Consider the following 8,967-nt stretch of genomic DNA (forward strand, 5'->3'; position numbering starts at 1 on the left):
CTCCTGATTGGCTGCGCAGTGGCGGGTGGGTGGGGAGCGAAGAGCGGGCCGCGGCCGGGAGGGCGGGGGCGGAAGAAGAGCACTCTTCCCACCAGCTTTGTGACGTCATGGGGGTCAGACAATCCCTTCCATTCGGTGCCAGCCGCCCATTGGTTACACGGGTGGAAGGTGGGGCTGCGCAGCGCTCGGAAGGCGCGGTCGGCGGGATGCGGCGGGGTTGCGAGGGTTGGCGGCGGGCGGGGAGGGAGGAATCTCATGGGCCGGCGCTTGCCTCTCCACGCGCGTGGGCGCCGAGGGCAGCCAGCTTCCCCCGCCGGGCGGGCTTCCGCGAATCCCTGGCACCTTGGCTGGGGGCCGGAGGCGTGGTTGGCCGGCCTCAGTGGCCGAGCCTGCCCCACTCCTCACTGGAGGGCCCCCGGCTTCCTATGGTGGGCTGCAGGGCGCCAACGGGAAACCAAACTCCGTGCAGCTCACCCCGGCCTGAACTGTAATGCATGGCAAAGAGGCTCGGGAGTTTATTGCTTCTGATAAGTGCTCTGTCTTTTTCTGGACACCGCTTAGATCCCAGAGAGAGGAAGCAGATCTAAACAGCAACAGGAAGCTTGATGAAGGAATTCTTTTCCCTTTAGAGTTGGACTTTCTCTTATTCCTCTTGAATAGTTAAAGGAAAAGGGGTAGGGTATAGCCTGCGGAAGTGGGAAGAGCTCTGGACAAGGAGTCAGAGGACGTTCACCCAAGTCAGTCCCAGGAAATCATTACCTTCCAGGAGACTGAAGTCTCCGCAATTGTAAGATGCGGACTGGCGTAATGACTCTTAGCATCCTATGATTATTTTAACCAAAGGCATCACAAATGCTTCTTCACTTTTCTCCATCCACACATAGCCCCTCTTTATGGGAACTGAGGCACTGGCTTCCTTGGAGATGTCAGGTGGATCATTGCACCTGTCATCCTGCCTAGTGTTAACGAGTTTGATTTATTCAGCATCTGTGAGCTACATATAAAAACTGGCATGTTAACTGAAGTTGTCTAGGTAGTATTGTGGAGTTTTCCTTATTTTCATTAATCCCACGTTATCTGATTTTTCTGTAATGAAAGAAAGACTTTGCACCCCCACACACACACAAAAAAAACCCATCTTTATTCTTCTTAGTGCAGAACCTTATTTTTCTCCATCCCCAGGCTGCCCTTGGACTCTCGTGGCTGGTCTCCCTGGCCTTCATTCCAGTTTATATGTGTCCTCTACTTTTCAGATGAGCTGTAAGTATGTTTCGTTGCTCATTTTCCTGTGGGCTTTATGTATCTGGTTTTCTCATCTGAGAGGCAGTATAGGGTGGTATAGCATAGTGATTAAGAACACAGTGATTAAGAACATGGCTAGAGCCAGACTGCCTGGGTTCCAGTCCCAGCTCTGCAGTTCACTGTGTGGTCTTGGGCAACCTCTTTGTGCCTGATTTCTTTCATATATAAGATAGGAATAAAATTAGTATTAACTCGCATTCTATCCAAGACCATCTCTTGTGTCCCTGGTCAGAATGGCTATTAGTGGTAGCTGGGTACCATCTAGTTCTTCTGGTCTCTAGATAGATGAGGCCATGGTTCTTGTAGGCAGTTAATTCTACAGATTCTTCTTCGAGTCTTTAGTTTCCTTCTTTCTTTTTTGCTGCAGACGAGTAGAGACCAACAGTTGTATCTTAGATGGCAGCTCACAAGCTTTTAAGACCCTAGACACTATTTCCCATACTAGTATGTAAAAGATAAACTTTATAGACTATGTTGTGCCAATTGACCGAGTTGTCCCATGAGACTATAGTCCTCAACCTTCCAACCCAGTAAACGTATCTTGCAAGGTGTTTGATAATATCTAGGAGGTAACCATGACTGTGTCTCCTCTGTGCTGTTATATATGTGAATATATGTGCAGCACACAAACACTTATATATGTATGCCTACAGATACACCTATATATGCGTGTGTATATACACACATACTCCTTGCTGTATACATATGCATATATGTACATACACACACATATATGTAAAACCAAACCCATTGCTATCAAGTCAGTTCCAACTCATAGTGACCCTATAGGACAGAGTATTTTTTTTTTGCCCCATAGGGTGTATATATATATATAGCCCTGGTGGCGCAGTGGTTATGAGCTCGGCTACTAACCAAAAGATTGGCAGTTCGAATCCACCAGAAGTTCTACTCTGTCTTGGAGGGTGGCTGTGAGTCAGAATCAACTTTATGGCAATGGGTTTGTTTTGGTATTTTTGGGTTGTTACTGATGTTGTTGCCAAATTATATATGCAATAGCTTATTTACCATAAGGCCCCTTAATCTTGTATATTTCTTATTGTCATCATTTACCTTGGTTGAGCTGTGCATACTTCACACAAATTAGGTATTGCCTTTCCCATCATTGAAAATGCCAAGTATCCACTGTTTAAAGAGCAGACTACCACAGAATGTTGATTTCTATATGTATACCAATTTTTGTCTATTTATATAAGGGATATTATACAATATTTGTCCTTTTGTGCTTATTTCATTCAGCATAATGTCTTTCAGATTCATCCATGTTATGCTTTTCACAGTCCCATCATTATTCTTTATAGTTTTGTAGTATTCCATGGTATGGTGCAGTGAGTTACTTAATATGGCCCTTCTAGCCATAGTCTTTGTAACTCCCACCAAATGACTGGTGAGGACTATGCAACTGAGATACTTGTGGCCCACCAAGAGGGTTAGATAGCTTGATAATAATGTAAATAAGGTGCATGGCATCCTTGTGGGGATGGAACCATGCAAAAAAGGTGTATGGAACCCTAAAGAGGAGATTGATTGGTTTTGCCATCCTACTAGGCTTAAAATGAGGCATCCCAGAGGCAGAAAGAGAGGATCTTCATCACCACCAAGAAAAAAGAGCCAGGAGGAGAATGCCTTCTTTGGATCCAGGATCCCTGCATTGAGACGCCCCTGGAACTGAGAGAGGGAGCTGTAACACCAAAGACAGCAAAAGGCTGCAGCTCAAAATAGCAGGAATCAGGAGACCAGCATGAGATGAACGCGATGGGGCTTGCCAACCCACCACAGAACTAAGAGCTGTAATGCTTGCCTGAGAAGGCCCCCAGCAGGGCCCAGCAGCAGAGGGTGAGAAGAAGCTGTCCTGATTGAGGAACTGCGTCCCAAGTTGTTCCTGTTACTTCCAAGTGGATCCCAATCCTGAGTTGTACCCTGCTACTTCCATAATATACCCCATAATGGTATTATCTGTGAATTCTGTGTGACAATTGCAATGAATTATCGAACCTAGCAGAGAAGTAGAGAGTGTCTCATAGGAATCAGCCTTGGGCAGTTGATCTTTTTTTTGTGCGTGGGTGCTTTAGATGAAGGTTTACAGAGCAAATTAGTTTCTCATTAAGCAATTAATATACCTATTGTTTTGTGACATTGGTTGCCAACCCCACAACATACCAACAGTCTCCCTTCTTGATTTGGGGTTCCCCATTACCAGTTTTCCTGTTCCCTCCTGCCTCCTAGTCCTTACCCCTGGGTTGGTATGCCCATTTATTCTTGTTGTGTTTTATGGGCCTGTCTAATCTTTGGCTAAAGGGTGAACCTCAGGAGTGACTTCAGTACTGAGTTAAAAGGATGTCCAGGGGCCATACTCCAGTCTCTGTCAGACCAGTAAATTTAGTCTTTTTTTGTGAGTTAGGATTTTGTTCTACATTTTTCTCCAGCCCTGTCCAGGACTGTCTACTGTGATCCCTGTCAGAGCAGTTGGTAGTGGTAGCTGGGCACCATATAGTTGTACTGGACTCAGTCTGGTGGAGGCTGTGGTAGTTGTGATCCATTAGTCCTTCAGACTGATCCTTCCCTTGTGTCTTTGGTTTTCTTCATTCTCCCTTGCTCCAGAAGGGGTTGAACCAGTGGAGTATCTTAGATGGCTGCTCACAAGCTTTTAAGATCCTAGACATGACTCACCAAAGTAGGATGTAGGACATTTTCTTTGTAAACTGTGTTATGACAAGTGAGGTAGATGTCCCCCAAGGCCATGGCCCCCAGCCCTTATGGACTGTTGATCTTGATTTTCCTTTTTCCTTGTAAAGTTAGAGGAGGTCAGAAGCCCCTGCCACACCATTTTTACACACCGTATGTATATAACACATTTTGTTTATCCCTTCATTCATTGATGGACATTTACGTCGTTTCCATCTTTTTGCAATTGTGAATAATTCAATGAACATAGGCGTGCATTTGTCTATTCAGGACACTGCTATTAGATCTCTAGGGTATATTCCTAGAAGTGGGATTCCTGGGTCATAAGGTATTTCTACTTCTAGCTTTTTAAGGAAGCGCTGTGTTGTTTTTCATAGTATACCATTTTACAGTCCCACCAGCAGTGGATAAGGGTTCTAGTCACCCCACAACCTCACCAGCGTTTGTTATTTTCTATTCAGAGCTCTTTTGAAATTCCATTGTCAATTTGATTTTGGAACTGCACAGAGAATGCCAACTTGTTTAACCATAGCCAATACCTGCTTTTGTACCAAAATAGTATTGATTCCCCATCTTATTCTCCTTAGTTCTGAATGACTTGGCTATTTCTGAAAATAACTAGTACTTACCCAACCAAAACCAAACCCAGTGCCGTCGAGTCGATTCCGACTCATAGCGACCCCACAGGACAGAGTAGAACTGCCCCATAGAGTTTCCAAGGAGCGCCTGGCGGATTCGAGCTGCCGACCCTTTGGTTAGCAGCCATAGCACTTAACCACTACACCACCAGGGTTTCCAACTAGTACTTAAAAAGTACTTACCACCACTAAATATAGTCAAAAGAATTTATCATACATATTGATGACGTGCCAAGGTATTTCTGGAACCAGAATAAAGTGACTGAAATAAACTATCTCATTTAGAAGTGTAAGTTTTATTCTGTAATTGCAAAGTTTTAAGATTCAGTCATATGGATATTTTAAAGTCACAGTTCTTCTGCAGAGCCACTGACTGTACCACAGGTGGATATCCTTTAGACTCTCAACCTTGTCTACCCTCTGGCCTGGCTTCGTTCCTGTATCTAGATCAAGTTTCATTTGGCCACCCAATAGGGTTGTTTTAAAAGTGCTGTTTGATATCACATGGCCATCTGGCCAGGGCTTGGGCTGGTCCTTGGGCTTGCCGCACTGACCCCACAGACTGTTTTAGCCACCAGAACACCTGATGACACTTAGACACAGGAAGGTGTTGTAAGTGGCACCGAAACCACTCAGGATTGTTGTGGAAAAAGACAGTCAAGGCGAGAGGAAGCAGCTTCAAAAATAGTATCGTCTAAAGAAAGCACTGTACAAAAATCCTTGTTTTGCCTACACAAATGCTTTCTTTGAAACCAAAAATGCAAAGACAATTCCTGAATGTGACTGTTAATACTTAAGTAGCTTTCCTGTACTGGAATAAACCAGATAATGAGCAAATGTATGACCAGGTTGGCCTGGTGTTCTTGTGGGTGGATGATAAGACTCTAGGGGATATTCATGGTTAGCTATGATCCCTTAGAGATGGTCCAACAGAGTCTAGGCAGTGCCAGCCGGGAAGCTTAAAGTAGATCTGTACGTGGGTCTGAGATGCCGTCATCCTGATGGTTCCAGACTCACTGCGGCTTTTGCCAAAATTAGCAGTCAGTGGGCATAGAGACTGGCTCTTAGCACTCCTCTGTAGCTCCTGCTTCCTACAGGTCTTGGATAGGAAATCTGGCAAGTAGTTACCAAGTACTAAAGCAATAGGTACCTGTTGTATTGCCACCCTAGTGTTGATAATTGCTTCTTTGAAATTGGGTTATTTGGAGCTATGCACTGAGATCAACAAATGATGTGTAAGAAAGAAACAGATTCAGGTGATATAAAACGTTTGGAAATGGGTAGTGATGATCGTAGCACAACATGGTGGATGTAATTAATGCCTCCTGAGTTGTACACTTAAAAATGTTTAAAATGCAAGGCACAACAATTGGTCTCTATTCACTTGGAGCAACAGAGGATAAGAGAGAGTCAGGAATAGGAGGAGGATATGGAGTGTGTGACTAGTTGCCTCCATGAACAACTGCCTCCTTTGACGTGAGACCAGAAGAGCTGGATGGTGCCCAGCTACCACTACTGAGCATTTTGATGGAAGATTCCATAGAAGAATCCTGATCAAAAGGGGGAAAATGCAGAACAGACTTTCAAAGCCTTATAGACTCTAGACTTTCTGGAGCCACAGAGGGTGGATGAACCCCTGAAACTATTGCCCTGAGATAATCTTTAAACCAAAAATATCCCCTAAAGTCATCTTAAAACTGAACAATTGTTCAGCTTAACTAGTAAAAAAAGGTCTGCCTTGAGCATTATGCTCTTTTAAGAACTAAAAAACTAGTACTATATGGGATCAAATTGACAACAGCAACTCATTAAATAGGAACCTTAGGGGGCAATGAGTTTATGTTAATGGAGGAGGAACAGCTTAGTAAAAGAGGGTGATGATGGTTACACAACGCAAAGAATGTAATCAGAAACAGTTGAATGTAGACACGATTGTATGTTTCACTGTGTATATTCTCAACAACAGCAAAATAAAATTTAGGAAAAAGTGAACTGAGAAAAAAATGGTTAAGGTGGCAAACTTTGTGTTATATATATGTTTTACCATAATAAAATTTAAAAAAGAAAGAGAACATGTGTTGTAGCATTTGGGCCAGAGACTGTGCTAGATATTTTCACACTGTTCTCATTTAACACTTTAAAAGTACTCAGTTCTTGAATCTTGAAAACATTATGCTGAGTGAAATAAGTCAGTCACAAAAGGACAAATATTGTATGATCCCACTTACATGACATGGGCAAATGTATAGACACCAAAGCTTATTAGTGGTTACCAGGGACGGGACCCCCATCCGTCTGTCAGTTTGTCCTACAATGGGGCTTGCCACCGGTATTCAAATACCAGCAGGGGCACCCATGGCAGACAGGTTTCAGCTGAGTCTCCGGACTAAGACAGACTAGGAAGAAAGACCTGGCAACCTACTTCTGAAAAGAATTAGCCAGTGATAACTTTATGAAGTGCAGCGGAACATTATAAGGATGGCACCGGACCGGCAGTGTTTCATTCAGTATTTCATGGGGTCGCTATGAGTGGAAACCGACTCCAGGGCACTTACCAACAAAGAGCAGGAGGCAGGAGAAAAGGGGAAGTCTTTGCTTAGGAGGCACTGAATTTCTGTTAATGGTGGTGGAATAATTTGCAGATGGATAGTCGTGATGGTTGTACATGATGAATGTAATCAATGTCACTGAATTGTACATGTAAAAAGTGTTGAATTGGCAAGTGTTTTGTTATATACATTTCACCAGAATAAAACAATGAAAATAATTCTGAGAATTCCTGGGACAATAAAATGTTTAAGGGAAAAAAATAAGCCTTCATTCTCTTGCAAAATTAGAGGACAAAAGCCTCCTGGCTTTTAGCATGACAAAAAATGTGAAGGGTAGGCCTCCTTAATTAGAGATTTTGGTGCTTTTAGCCAGAGGGCTGTAGGTCTTTGTATGCAGACTGGCACATACTCCAAAAATCCCTGTTAGTGGGCTATCTTCAAGTATCAAGAAGGGTATTCATGAGAGGGGTCGAGGGAGCGGGTACTATTGTCTAGCTGCCAGCAGATCAGGATCAATTTTTCATTCAGTGTAAATCTGTAGACGGAGTTCCCAAAGTACAGAGGTGAAAGGTAGGGGAAGGGCTTCAGCGGAGCTCGGATGATAGGGTGGGCCTAGAGCCCATTCCACAATAAGTGCCAGGTCGCAGGTGCTTCCGAAGCAGGCACTGCTGATAAGCAGTCTTCCACAGTCCCCAAGCTGTGAACTCGAGAAGAATAGCTGCTGATTTATACACTTCTTAAAAGCTATAAATCCACCGTAATTACTAGAGTATAGGCTTTTCAAGGGCAGGGACCATGTCTCTTGTTTGCATATACCAGTACAAACACAAGGCCTGACACAGAGTAAAAACCAACGGGTGGTGAGTTCGTACTTTATACCACCCCTGTTCTAAGTGCATTGTCTCATTAATTTCCCTTAACACCCATATGAGATAGATACTATCATTATGAGCCCTGGTGGTGCAGTGGTTACGTGCTCGGCTGCTAACCGAAAGTCGCGGGTTCAAACCCACCAGCTGCTTTGAGGGAGAAAGATTTGGCAGTTTGGTTCCCTAAAGATTTCAGCCTTGGAAACCCTACTGGGTTTGGTTTTTTTGATACTGTGTGTAGTGGTTACTACAGCACAGCGCCTTAAAGTGCAAGCTGTGGGGTAGATGGTTCCACTACTTCCTGCTTCAAATGACTCTGGGGCAAATTAACCCTTTTGTGACTCAGCTGCTTCTTTAAAATGGCTACAACAAACATAAACCAAAAAACCAAACCCGTTGCCCGTCGAGTCGATTATAACTCATAGCGACCCTGTAGGACAGAGTAGAGCTGCCCCATAGAGTTTCCAAGGAGTACCTGGTGGGTTTGACCAGCTGACCTTTGGTTAGCAGCCATAGCTGTTAACCACTACATCACCAGGGTAGTAGGTGCTCGATAATGAACGTATGAACTCAGTTCAAATGAGAAAAAGTGACATGTGCAACAGGTGAGTGCTTTGAGAATTTTCATGAATGAATGAATGTGTCATCTTTCATTCTACTCCTCAGGTTTCCAAAACGGTTTTGTCGGAATTAGGATTCAATTAATTATAGCTTTGTGAGAAGTAAAGAAAGTTTGCATTTTCATTATGGATTTGAGAGCAAACTATCATTATTATTACATAATTTCTACCCATGCTTATTGGATAAGCAATGAATTTTGTACTGCAGGTATATCAATAGCCACTCTCGTCAGAGAACTGCAGGGTTTGGTTGTGATATTTCAGGCGAACCAGTTGTGGCTTATAA

The 8,967-nt window shown here is 43.6% G+C and overlaps 1 long non-coding RNA gene across 1 annotated transcript; it reads left to right on the top strand.

The window, feature by feature from the left end:
* Positions 1 to 236: 236 nt before the first annotated feature.
* Positions 237 to 7,411, top strand: LOC126058824 (uncharacterized). Its single transcript, XR_007513296.1, has 3 exons — positions 237 to 787; positions 1,183 to 1,260; positions 2,869 to 7,411. It is a non-coding gene; the product is annotated as an uncharacterized LOC126058824 (long non-coding RNA).
* The last annotated feature ends 1,556 nt before the right edge of the window (positions 7,412 to 8,967 follow it).

The sequence above is a fragment of the Elephas maximus genome, chromosome 15, assembly GCF_024166365.1.
Source record: "Elephas maximus indicus isolate mEleMax1 chromosome 15, mEleMax1 primary haplotype, whole genome shotgun sequence".
Lineage (NCBI taxonomy): Eukaryota > Metazoa > Chordata > Mammalia > Proboscidea > Elephantidae > Elephas > Elephas maximus.